The 13,040-nt window shown below is 46.8% G+C and overlaps 1 protein-coding gene across 1 annotated transcript in view; it reads right to left on the bottom strand.

The window, feature by feature from the left end:
• The window catches only part of LOC121860991 (cationic amino acid transporter 3-like), a 34,711-nt gene extending 25,037 nt beyond the window's left edge, over nucleotides 1-9,674 (bottom strand). The window contains exon 1 of the mRNA XM_042358422.1: nucleotides 9,303-9,674. The gene's annotated coding sequence lies outside the window, so the exon portion shown is untranslated. The remainder of the gene's footprint in view (nucleotides 1-9,302) is intronic.
• Between the last annotated feature and the right edge of the window lie 3,366 nt (nucleotides 9,675-13,040).

The raw sequence follows: 13,040 nt of genomic DNA, 5'->3' as shown, positions 1-13,040 counted from the left end.
GTGGGAGAGTGGGGGGTGGTGTGAGAGTGGGGAGGGTGGGAGGTGAAGGTGAGAATGAGTGTGGGAGGTATTGTGTGAAATAATGAGATTAGAGAAATTTCCTCCTCCCTTGCCTATACATCACACACACACACACACACACACACACACACACACACACACACACACACACACACACACACACACACACACATATTAGGTTTTTTTCACATTCAGAAGAGTAATAGGCAGGGGACTGTTGCCTTGTTCATGGTTACCCGACAATAATAAAGGTGTGTGTGTGTGTGTGTGTGTGTGTGTGTTGATGTGTAGATATATTAGGCAAGACAGTGGAGGACATTCTCTCTCTCTCCTCCTACAGTTCGTCTCCCCCTAATGAAATATTTGTACACAGTGGGTCATCATTCCTCGCTCACCTCACCTACTGCTGCTGTTAATGAGTCACATACCTGTACTGTACCTGTTCACAATTTTCTCATGGACGATAAAGTAAATACCCGAGAATTTTTTTTTTTTGTGTTTCTGGGATTTTTTTTTGAGAATTTTTTGTTTCTGGGAATTTTGTATTTTGAGAATTTTGGTGTTTTTCCCATTTTTTCCTATTTCATTGTATTTCTTCATTAATTCTCTATATTTCATCCTTATTTCATCCCAATTTCACTGTATTTCGTCCTTATTTCACCTCATTTCAACCTTATTTCAACCCCATTTCATCCACAATCATCCACATTTTACACTACTTATTCATATTATTCTCGACCAATAGGAGAGTCAATTCGTATACGCTAACACGAGCTTAACCAATGAGAGTAATCCATTTTCCGGCCAGCCAATAGAAACGTACGACAAGCAAGGGTGTGTCATCTGGATTACCAATAGGAGTCATCAATCTCCTGCTTGACCAATAAGATCACGCAAATGGTAAGAGACTCGTACGTTCAACCAATAAGAATAGGTCTGGTATTTAGTCGACCAATAGGGATACAGTTCACTCAAAGACCGTTACCTGATCGACCAATAGGAATACAGCTTACTCGAAGAACGTTAACTAATCGACCAATAGGAGAAGTACAAGACTGTCTTCTTACCTTATCTCAACCAATCACGTGGCACCTCACCTGAAATAAGAAATAATAATTATAAATACAGGTAAAGTTACAGATACGAATAAAGGTAATTACAGGTAGTTACAGGTACAAATACAGGTAATATCCCATGATAATTCCCTGGATTGTGTGTAGTGAAGCTCAACACTATTTAATCTGATTGTAGGGGAGAGAGAGAGAGTCGAACCCGTGAACGTCAAAAGGTGTCATCATTACCCAGAGCTTTAGTCCAGTCAGCCGAAGGGAAGGTGGGAGGAAGGGAGGAAGGGTGAGGGAGGGAGGGAGGGAGGGAGGTGAGGGAAGAAGAAGGGATGTTGGAGGAGGATGTGAGAGCTATTCTCTTTCTCTCTCTCTCTCTCTCTCTCTCTCTCTCTCTCTCTCTCTCTCTCACTATGAGGAGCACCGCCCACCAGTCTCCTCGACGGACCCTAAGCGGAATGCCAGGATCTGTCTATCTGTCTGTCTCTCTCTCTGTCTGTCTATCCTTCCTTCCTTCCTTCCTACTGTCTCCTTTTCATCCTCCTTCCTTCGTCTCCCTCCCCTTCCATCTCATCCACCTCTTCTATATCCCCCCTTCCCCTTCATCCCCTCACCTGGTGCCCATAGTTGCCACAGTTGCCATAGTTGCCATAGTTGCCACAGTTGCCATAGTTGCCACAGTTGCCATAGTTGCCATAGTTAACACAGTTGCGACAATATCTAAAACATTTCCAAAGAAAATCTGGCGCCAAAATACGACAAAATCTGGAAAGAAAAATCTGGACCCATAACAAAATAAAAATATGGATCCAAAACAATAATCTGAACCCAAATACAACTAAATCTGGACCCAAAAATCTGGACCCAAAATACGACAAAATCTGGCTTATTCTGGCGTCAATTTCAGATTAATTACGGCGGCCATTACGGTCATTACCAGATACATTCTCTCTGGTTATTTGTAGTTAGAGAGAGAGAGAGAGAGAGAGAGAGAGAGAGAGAGAGAGAGAGAGACTGGCAGTAAAGGAACACTGGATAAAACTTAATAACAGTCACCCGTCGTGTAACGAGGATGGCCGGCCCAAGGACCACCGAGGCGTGAATTTGTTTAAGGTGTAGAAGCTGTCGCCAACACAACAACCACACCCTGAGTTAACGAGCTGCATGACCCAGTGTTAAGGAATAGTCCGAGAAGACCGGACAACTCACCAACTGCACTGGCTAACCATTAACCCCGGAACACGATTCTAAATTGATTAAATCCAGGTCCCTAATTACTGGTGGGTAGACAGAGGCAAATGGCGTAAAGAAACTTGACCATAGTTTCACCCTACCGGGGATCGAACCCGAGTCCACTAGCTTGCGAGGCGAAGATTCTGACCATTACACCACAGGTCGCTACAAACTTATGGACACACACACACACACACACACACACACACACACACACACACACACACACTACCCATACATACATCACGTACCAACAACAACAACAACAACAACAACATCAATGATAATAACAAAAACACCAATAACAATAACAAAGACAACAACAACAACAAACAATGACAACAAAAACAACAACGACGACAACGACAACAAAGTAATTTGTCACGAAAAATGGAAGAGCCAAGTTTAGGTGTGTCCTGGAGAGAGAAAATTAAGGAGGAGAGGAGGAGGGAGAAAGAGGAGGGAGAGGAGGAGGAGGAGAAAGAGGAGGAGGAGAGGAGGAGGGGGAGAAAGGAGGAGAAAATTAAGGAGGAGGAGAGGAGGGAGGGAGAAAGAGGAGGAGGAGGAGGAGGAGGAGGAGGAGGAGGAGGAGGGAGGAGGGAGAAAGAGGAGGAAAGGAGGCAGTAGAGTCGTTGAGTGTTGTTTGCAAAGGATTAAGGAAGGAGGAGAAAGGAAGGAGGAGGGAAGGAAGGAGAAAAGGGAGGAAGTAGAAGAGGATGGAAGGAGGAAGGAGGGAGGAGAAGTAGAAAAGGGGAGGATTAATTGGCCACCGTGGTCAGGGGGGAGAGTAGGTGGTCAGGAGGAGTAGGTGGTCAGGGGGAGGTGTAGGTGTGGTCAGGGGGGAGAGTAGGTGGTGGGGGGGCATGGAGGTGGTCAGGGGAGTAGGTGGTCAGGAGGAGTTCGTGGTCAGGGGGAGGTGGGTGGTCGACAGGAGAATTACCGTGGTCAGGGAGGAGTTCGTGGTCAGGGGGAGGAGTAGGTGGTCGACCTTGAGGAGGAGTAGGTGGTCAGGGGAGGAGTAGGTGGTCAGGGGAGGGTAGGTGGTCGACGGGAGGAGTAGGTGGTCAGGGAGGAGTTCGTGGTCAGAGGTGCAGTGCAGTGGTGGGGGAGGACAGGGCAGTGGGGGTCATGACCTGGAGGCCAACCAGGGACGAGAATGTGGAGGTCAGTAGGACGAGTGTGGAGAGTCGGTACGGACGAGTGTGGAGGTCAGTAGGACGAGTGTGGAGGTCGGTACGGACAGTGTGTGGAGAGTCAATGGGACGAGTGTGGAGGTCGGTACGGACGAGTGTGGAGGTCAGTAAGGGCGAGCGTGAGGTGGTCAGGGCAGGAGGAACACGCCCTTCTGGTCCCACTCAAAGGACTCAGCTGGCTAGGTGGGCTGGGGGGATTCCCTGAGGACCTGAAGTCACGTGGGTGTGTTCATGTGGATCAGCTGTTTTGTAAGACTCAGCTGTGAGAGAGAGAGAGAGAGAGAGAATTGAATAATACTCTCATTTTCCCTTTCTCACTGCTCTATCTCAAATTTTCTCTCGTTCTCCTCTCATTATATATTATGCAGATTCACGTCGTTCGTAACTCTCTTATTGACTTTTCATCCTGAAGGAAGAGAGAGAGAGAGAGAGCCAGGTTGACCCCTCATACAGGTCATCACTTCACCCCCAATGAGACAAGTTGGAGCTGCGACCCGTTATACAAGAAAGGCATTTTATCGAGGTCAGTCTCTCTTTCTCTCTCTCTCTCTTTGTAATTCTCTTCCGTCCCCTTCATTCTCTTGCTTTCTGTCTCTAATTTCCTTTCCTCGTCTCTCTCTCTCTCTCTCTCTCGACAATTTTCCTGATAAAATATTGGTAAAAATAACGCAATGATTGGTGGAGGGTGAGGTGGAGGGGTGGATGAATTGGTGGAGGGAAGGGAGTGGAGGGGTGGATGAATTGGTGGAGGGAAGGGAGTGGAGGGGTGGAGTGAGTGGAGGAGAGGGAAAGGAGTGGAAGGGTAGGAGGAGGGAGGGATAGAGGGAATAGAGAGGGAGGTGTCTAGGGAATGAGTTGTGAGGGAGTGGAGAGCTCAGGTAAGAGAGAGGGAGAGAGGGAGAAGGACTGGAGGGAGGAAGGGAGAGGACGGGGGAGGAGGAGGAAACCTTTCAATATTATCTACTAAGACAATAACTCCCCTCCCTCCCTCCCCCCCCTCCCTCCCCCCTCCCACGTATTAAGTTACATACATAGGAACACTCACATAACGACAAACTACCTTCCTTGCCTCAAAAGTTCGTAAGTCGAATTTTTCTCATAAACTAAGACCTACGATTCTCACATGGTCGTAAGTCGAATTTTCTATCATAAACTAAGACCTACGATTCTCATATGATCGTAAGTCGGATTTTCTATCATAAACTAAGACCTAAGATTCTCATATGATCGTAAGTCGAATTAGAAGACTGTAAATAACGTGCTGGTCTGTGTTACAAGAAAAAGGTGGATTCTCAAAGGGTCTTTCGTTTAATATTCTTAAAACAATTCATATAAAAAACGGAATTTAACAGAAACTGCACGCCACGAGATACACTCACCCCACTTACACGAGAGAGGGAGTAAGAGGCCGAGGAGAGGGAGTGAGAGGTCGAGAGAAGGAGTAAGAGGCCTGGAGAGGAAGTGAGAGGAGGCAGAGAAAGGGAGTGAGAGGCAGGGAAAAGGGGTGAGAGGAAGGAAAGGAAGTGAGAGGCAGGAAATGGAATGAGAAACAGGAAGAGGTAGTGAGAGGCCAGGAGAGGGGGTGAGAGGCAGGGAGAGGGAGTGAAAGGCAAGGAGAGTAAGTGAGAGGCAAGGAGAGGGAATGAGAGGGAAGGAAGAGAGAGAAAAAACACATTCTATTTACGAACCAAAAACATTCCTCGTAAGATCCTTCGAGGAACTGGAGAAAGGAAAAAAAAATCTCGGTGTTTCCAGGCGGGTTAGCAACGTGTAGTGCAGTGTTGACAGTAAGACACCGAGCTGAGAGCCACACGTCCCACGGTGTCTCAATGTGTCCCACGGTGTTCCAATGTGTCCCATGGTGTTCCAATGTGTCCCACGGTGTTCCAATGTATCCCCATGTGTCCCACGGTGTCTCAAGGTGTCCCACGGTGTTCCAATGTATCCCCATGTGTCCCACGGTGTCTCAATGTGTCCCACGGTGTTCCAATGTATCCCCATGTGTCCCACGGTGTCTCAATGTGTCCCACGGTGTTCCAATGTATCCCCATGTGTGTCCCTGAATGTCTGCAGGTGTCCAATCATTTCCCAATGTGACTCCCACAGTGTTCAATGTGTCCCAGTGTTAATGTATCCCATGTGTCCCACAGTGTCTCAAGGTGTCCACGGTGTCTCAATGTGTCCCAGTGTTCAATGTGTCCCACGGTGTTCCAATGTATCCCCATGTGTCCCAGTGTCTCAAGGTGTCCCAGTGTTCAATGTATCCCCATGTGTCCCACAGTACTGCTTTAGATTCTGCGAAACCCTGGATATATTTCCAACAGGGTTTCGGCAAATGGCCCTAGTGATCTCTGGGTGGAGGTAAGGTAGTGATATTGGGTTGTGGGTGGAGGTGGGTGGAGGTTGTGGGTGGAAGCTATGGGTTGTGGGTGGTGGAGGTTGTGGGTGGAAGCTATGGGTTGTGGGTGGTGGAGGTTGTGAGTGGAGGATGTGGGTGGAGGTAGGTGGAGGTTGTGGGTGGAGGTAGGTGGAGGTTATAGGTTGTGGGTGGAGTTGGATAGAGGTAGGTAGCGATAGATAGAGATGATGGAGGAAGAGAACACCTGTAGATACCTAATTAATTTACCATACACACTTAATTACCTCATTAATCAACACCTGTAGACAAATTAATCACCTGTAGACCCACAAAAAACATCACGAAACAGGTAGAAAACTTATTAACAGAGGGAGGAACTTCACCTCACCTGACGGTAATTACCACACACCTGAGGAAGACGTAATTACCCCCCACTTAATTAATTCATGAAAGGGCTATTAGGTAATTTCGTGCCGCTAATCATTCTATCATATCATTTTATTTATCATTCGTGTCCAGGTAAAAAAAAAGGTGTTTGTTTGTTTGTTTGTCAGTGTGTTTGTGTGAGTGTGTATGTGTCAGTGGTGGTTTTTTTGGGGCAACAAGGAAACACACACACACACACACACACACACACACACACACACACACACACAGGTAATAACTCGCTAATTACCCCCCTTCCAATTTACACTCATATAGTAATTACGTGAGATAACAAGGAATTATAAGCCATTTGCATAATATTTAGGAATGAGATAATTTGTCAATGATTATACACTTAGTATATCACGCCCACGCACCAGTATGTCACACCCACGCACCAGTATATCACGCCCATGTACAGTATATCACGCCCACGCACCAGTATATCACGCCCACGCACCAGTATATCACGCCCACGCACCAATATATCACGCCCACGCACCAGTATATCACGCCCACGCACCAGTATATCACGCCCATGTCCAGTATATCACGCCCATGTCCAGTATATCACGCCCACACATACACACAATCACACTGGTTCACATTAACAAGTCCTCTCGGGTGGATGGGCGTGGCTTGTGGGTGTGGCTTGGGGGGGACGTGGTTTATAGACGTGATTTTATGGGCGTGGCTCGTGGGCGTGGCTCGTGGGCGTAATCGTAGAGGCTTCACCCCACACCGCCATCCTTTAATAAAACGACCGACCCGAATTCTCAAAAACATATGCTATTAATGGCTCTACCAGTCTATACCTGACACTCTCTGGCATTAGTAGGCTCTATGAGGTACTAACTGGCACTACGCTTTGCATTGCTTATGTGTGACTAGGTGTGTGAACTGGCACTACTAGGCTCTATGTGGCACTAATAGGCTCTTGGCAGCGGCTTGGAAACTGGCACTACTAGGCTCATGTGGCACTACTAGGCTCTATGTGGCACTACTAGGCTCTATGTGGCACTACTAGGCTCTATGTGGCAATTATAGTCAGGCAATGTGGCACACTAGGCTCTATGTGGCACACTAGGCTCTATGTGGCACACTAGGCTCATGTGGCACACTAGATGGCAACGGTCTATGTGGCACACTAGGCTCTATGTGGCACTATCAGGCTCTATGTGGCATACTAGGCCTATGTGGCACTAGGCTCTATGTGGCACTACTAGGCTCTATGTGGCACCACTAGGCTCTGTGTGCTACTAGGCTATGTGGCACCACAGGCTGTGGCACATTTGTGGCACTACTAGGCTCTATGTGGCACTGGCTCTGTCTTTGGCCATCTTGTCTATGTGGCACTACTAGGCTCTATGTGGCATACTAGGCTCTATGTGCACTACTAGGCCTCTATGTGGCACTACTAGGCTCTGTGTGGCACTAAGCTCTATGTGGCACTACTAGGCTCTATACTACTGCTTGTGGCACTACTAGGCTCTATGTGGCACTACTAGGCTCTATGTGGCACTACTAGGCTTATGTGGCACTATAGGTTTGGTACTGTTGTGCACCAGGCTCTATGTGACTGGCTCTATGGATTACTAGGCTCTATGTGGCAATACTAGGCTCTATGTGGCACTACTAGGCTCTATGTGGCACTACTAGGCCTGTGGCACTACAGTTTGGCATAGGCTCTATGTGGCACTACTAGGCTCTATGTGGCACTACTAGGCTCTGTGTGGTGGGTGGGCTCTTATGTGGCACTACTAGGCTCTATGTGGCTCTATGCACTACTAGGCTCTATGTGGGTTGGTATACATTATGGGCACTCTGTTGTGCACTCAGATGTGGCACACTAGTTGTGGCACAAGGTTTGGTGTGTTTTGGTTGATACTGGCTTATGTGACTACTGGCTCTATGTGGCACTACTAGGCTCTATGTGGCACTGCTAGGCTCTATGGCACTACTAGGCTCTTGTGTTACTACTGGCACTACTAGGCTCTATGTGGCACTACTAGCTCTATGTGGCACTATGGCTCTATGTAATGTGGCACTGCTAGCTTATATGGCACTACTAGGCTCTATGTGTTCTAACTGGCACTACTAGGCTCTATGTGGCACTACTAGGCTCTATGTGGCACTACTAGGCTCTATGTGGCACTACTAGGCTCTATGTGGCACTACTAGGCTCTATGGCACTGAGGCTCTATTGGCTGTTACAATGGCACTAGTTTGTGGCAATAGGCTTCTCTATGTGGCACTACTAGGCTCTGTGTGACTACTGGCTTTGTGGCACTGATTCGCACTATCTGAGTCAGCTGAGTGGCACCAGACGAGAGGCAATCAGGAGGATGTCTGATGGGGGTGAAGAGTTGGCACTGTGTGTGTGTGTGTGTGTGTGTGTGTGTGTGTGTGTGTGTGTGTGTGTGTGTGTGTGTGTGTGTGTGTGTGTGTGTGTGTGTGTGTGTGTGTGTGTGTGTGTGTTGTGTTGTGTGTGTGTGTTGTGTGTTGTGTGTTTTTTTATACTTACATGTTTCTCCCTTGTCGTTACGAAATTTTTTCAGGGGTGTGGTCACCTAGCCATATAGCAGTCAAGGTTACCACTTAATGAGAGAGAGAGAGAGAGAGAGAGAGAGAGAGAGAGAGAGAGACGTACTGGATGACCTTGAGAGAACAGGTTTATAAAGGTCTGTTACGTAATTATTAATCACCTGTGTGTGTGTGACGCAGCCTCTCTTTCCTCTCTCTTAGCTTCTCTCTCTCTCAGCCTCTCCCAAAGAAACAAATAAACAAACACATACAAAGACACACAAATATGGCTACGACAGACAGACAGACAATATGGAAGCCAACCAAGAAGTAATAAATTTTAACAAGGGAAAGAGAGCGGAATAACAAGATGGAGACCAGCTAACAGGGCTTTATTAGCTTCCTCTCTTTTACTCTCTCTTCTCTCTCTCATCAGTGACGTCATGATAATCAGAGTGGAACCAATCAAAGATGACAACTAACCTGTAAGTAGTGACGTCACGGCGGCGACCAGGAGGGAAGAAGACACAGCGGGGCCTGCGATTGGTCCAGCCACGATGCCCACGACATAGGCCACGCCCAACACAGCCCACAGCCCCACAGTGCGGTAAACGAGCACCCCTAGGCCACGCCCACAGTCACCCCATATCCCAGGCGTGGGTGTGGGCGGCGTGGCGGCGCACGGTTCTGAGGAGCAAAAGGGCGCGTACGGACGAGGGCTGAGTAAATATGGCGGGCGGTGGAGGCAAAGTTCTGCTGACGGCGGGAGTGTAGTAAGGGCGGCGTCATGGTTACCACACTCTATACCACCGCTTTTATTAATTACAACCTCCACTGTTATGTAGACTTCACAGGTTTAATTTCAGCCATGTTCATATAAAATGTAAATATATTTCAGGTCACTGGCAAATATATTTTTCTGCAATATTAAATAATTTCAGCTTATAAACCAACCTGTGTTCATGCGATATTAATATTAAAAAAACACTACTGAATGTCTTAACTCTGAGACAAAATGGCGAAAATGTCTTGGTAGATAAGTCATGGTGTTATGAATACAAATTTTCTTTTCACTTTACCACAAAAAAATCAACTATTCCTTACTATCATGTCTCCTCGTTACTTCCTAGCTAGACAATAGAGTTCTGTCGTATCCCAGATCTTAAAAATCACCTCCAGAACACCGGGAAGAGAAATAAAAGCAAAAACTACAAAGTAATTCAACAGTGTTTTGGAGAGGGCCTGGGAGATAAGTCACGCCCCGCCACCACACCGTCTCCGTCGCCATTATTCATTTTCTCTCAACTTGGAAGAAAAAACCAAATTCACGTAATAACATTAATGCTGAAAATACGAATTTAAAATGAGGGAAAAAATATATTTAAAACGACATAATGTAAGCGGAGAGAAGCGGAGAGCACTATTAACTAATATCTCCGAGAAGTCTTTTGACCTAACCTAACCTAATCTAACCTAAACTAACCTAACCTAACATAACCTACCTCCAACCTAGCCTGACAGTAAAGGCGAATCTCATAAATGTCACCATGTCTGAGGTCAAAGGTCACCTGCTATGAGGTTAAAGGTCAACAGGTCTGAGGTCACAGGTCACCGGGTCTGAGGTCAAAAGTAGCCAGATCTGAGGTCAAAAGTAGCCATATCTGAGGTCAAAGGTCACCAGGTCTGAGGTCAAAAGTAACCAGATGTGAGGTCTAAGGTTACCAGGTCTGAGGTCAAAGGTCACCGGGTCCTGTATCAGAGGTCACCAGGCAAAGATACGGTCAAAACAAAGTCGTTGGTTGGCGTGTGTCGACCTGAGGATAATGGAGGGTTGTGAACTGTGGTCCTGAGATGTTACTGCTGAGAGAGTGTGGGAGAGAGAGTGGGGAGAGAGAGAGGTGGGGAGAGAGAGAGTGTGGGGAGAGAGAGAGGGGAGAGAGAGAGAGAGTGTGTGGGGAGGAGAGAGGTGGGGAGAGAGAGAGGTGTGGGGAGAGAGAGAGTGTGTGTGGGAGAGAGAGTGGGAGAGAGAGAGGGTGGGGAGAGAGAGAGGAGAGAGAGTGGGAGAGAGTGTGGGGAGAGAGCGTGTGGGAGAGAGAGAGGTGAGAGAGAGAGAGAGAGAGAGAGAGAGAGAGAGGTGTGTGGGAGAGAGAGAGTGGGGAGAGAGTGCGGGGAGAGGGAGAGAGAGGTGGGGAGAGAGAGAGAGAGAGATGAAGACGAATAGATAGTATGTATGTGTAAAGTTGTCTGTGTGTATGTGAGCTCTTTAACCCCCCTCCCTCCTCCCTCCATTCCTTCCTCAGTTCCACGAAGCCTACAAATAGCTGACGAGGGAGAGATATCTATCTATCTATCTATCTATCGACTCATCTATCTATCTATCTATCTATCGACTCATCTATCTATCTATCTATCGACTCATCTATCTATCTATCTAAGTATATATACTTCATTAATATTTCTCTCTCTCTCTCTATTCATAATAACTATATCATATAAGCAAGAGAGAGAGAGAGAGAAAGGTGTGACGCAGGTACCATTCAATAACACAGGTACTCACTCTACCATACCATTGGCCTTGATGGTAACGCCAGAGTGACTCGTTGCACACACACACACACACACACACACAGCTCATAGTATATACAACATTCATACTTCCCAAGCTCACCTATGCCTCCCCACCACGTGCTTCCTCCTAAATGCCACACAACGTAAACACCTAGAAAAAGTGCAAGAGGGCATGCAAGATTATTCTCTCCCTTCCTACTCCCTCAAGAAGCGCTCAACACACTGACCCTTTCGACTCTCACTGACCATCACCACGGCCTCATCTGCAAATTTGGTAAAGCTTCTACCACCCCCGACACCGGCCCCTACTACCACCTGAGATCCCCTGCCCGAAATTGCTGTTCGACACCACAACCGCATCCAGCCCATACGTGCACGAACTGATCGCTATAAGAACAGCCCAGTCCCAACCATTGTAAAAATTATCAATAACATGTAATAAATCAGTGTATTCACTCCCAGTAAACACTGCTCCTACACTGTCACTATGTTGAAATGAACTGTAGTTGAGCTGATCCCCATCTAAGTTATTATATGTCCTATTTGTGTCACTTATGTCACTTGTATATTATTTGTAACTCGTAACCCATTCCCCAAATATGTAACTGTATATTTTCAGCCTTCTGGCTGCCAAGCTCTTTCAATAAACCGTTAATTATTATTATTATTATTATTATTATTACACACGTCAAATCTCCCAGCTATCGTCGCCACATCCTCTGTTGTCTCAAGTCCCTGGGAGTTCCCGGGTCTAAGCATTTCACTGTTTACACAACACTTGTACTTCCTAAACTGACCTATGTGCTTCCCCTGCCTCGTCTTCTCTTCCATTATCTCTCTCTCTCTCTCTTTCTATGTACCTCCCTCCCTTCCTCTTTCTGCTCCCTCCTCTTCCTCTCTCTTTCTACCCCCATCTCTATCTTCCTCTCTCTGTGTCTCTCCACCTCTCCACACCCCACAGGAGTACAATAGACCACAGGTGGGTTACGTTATCACCTTACCTACTCTTCATTACACTCTATTAGATAAGAACCTCAATGATCTCGCTGCTTTATAAACCACTACGACACCTACATCCTTTTTCTGTCATCAGCGTCTACACCTGGCTAAGATAACAGGTGAGGTGTTATCTAGGAGGTGAGAAGGGTGGGAGGTGTTATTTTAGGGATGGGGTGTGTGTGGGGGTGGGGGAAGGGTTATAGGGAGGGTGAGGTGTGTGGGGAGATGTTATTTTAGGGAGGTGTGTGGGTGGGGGTGGGGAAAGGGTTAAGGGAGGGTGAGGTGTGGGGAGGTGTTATTTTAGGGAGGGTGTGTGGGTGGAGGTGTTATTTTTAGAAAGAATGGGTGTGGGGATTGTTTCAGGAGGGAGAGGGGAAGAATGGGGAATTAAGGTGTTATCATGTTATCTTGGTGGGAGAGAAACGAGTTGTTATCATCAAGCATGGTACGAAAGGAAGTGATATTTTTCTTAACAGACCAAAAAAAAAACGAAAGAGTTGTTTTGAAATATTTAAAAGTCATAGATAAGAAAAATATACTATGTGGTAGGGAAGTTCCACATAGTGTGTGTGTGTGTGTGTGTGTGTGTGTGTGTGTGTGTGTGTGTGTTTTAACTAACCTTTAACTAAATTAAGTAGTGGAAATGGAGTGGCC

Source organism: Homarus americanus, unplaced genomic scaffold, assembly GCF_018991925.1.
Source record: "Homarus americanus isolate GMGI-L3 unplaced genomic scaffold, GMGI_Hamer_2.0 scaffold52806, whole genome shotgun sequence".
Classification (NCBI taxonomy): Eukaryota; Metazoa; Arthropoda; class Malacostraca; order Decapoda; family Nephropidae; genus Homarus; species Homarus americanus.
Note: the sequence above shows the minus strand (reverse complement) of the source record. Positions and strands in the feature narration are given on the sequence as shown.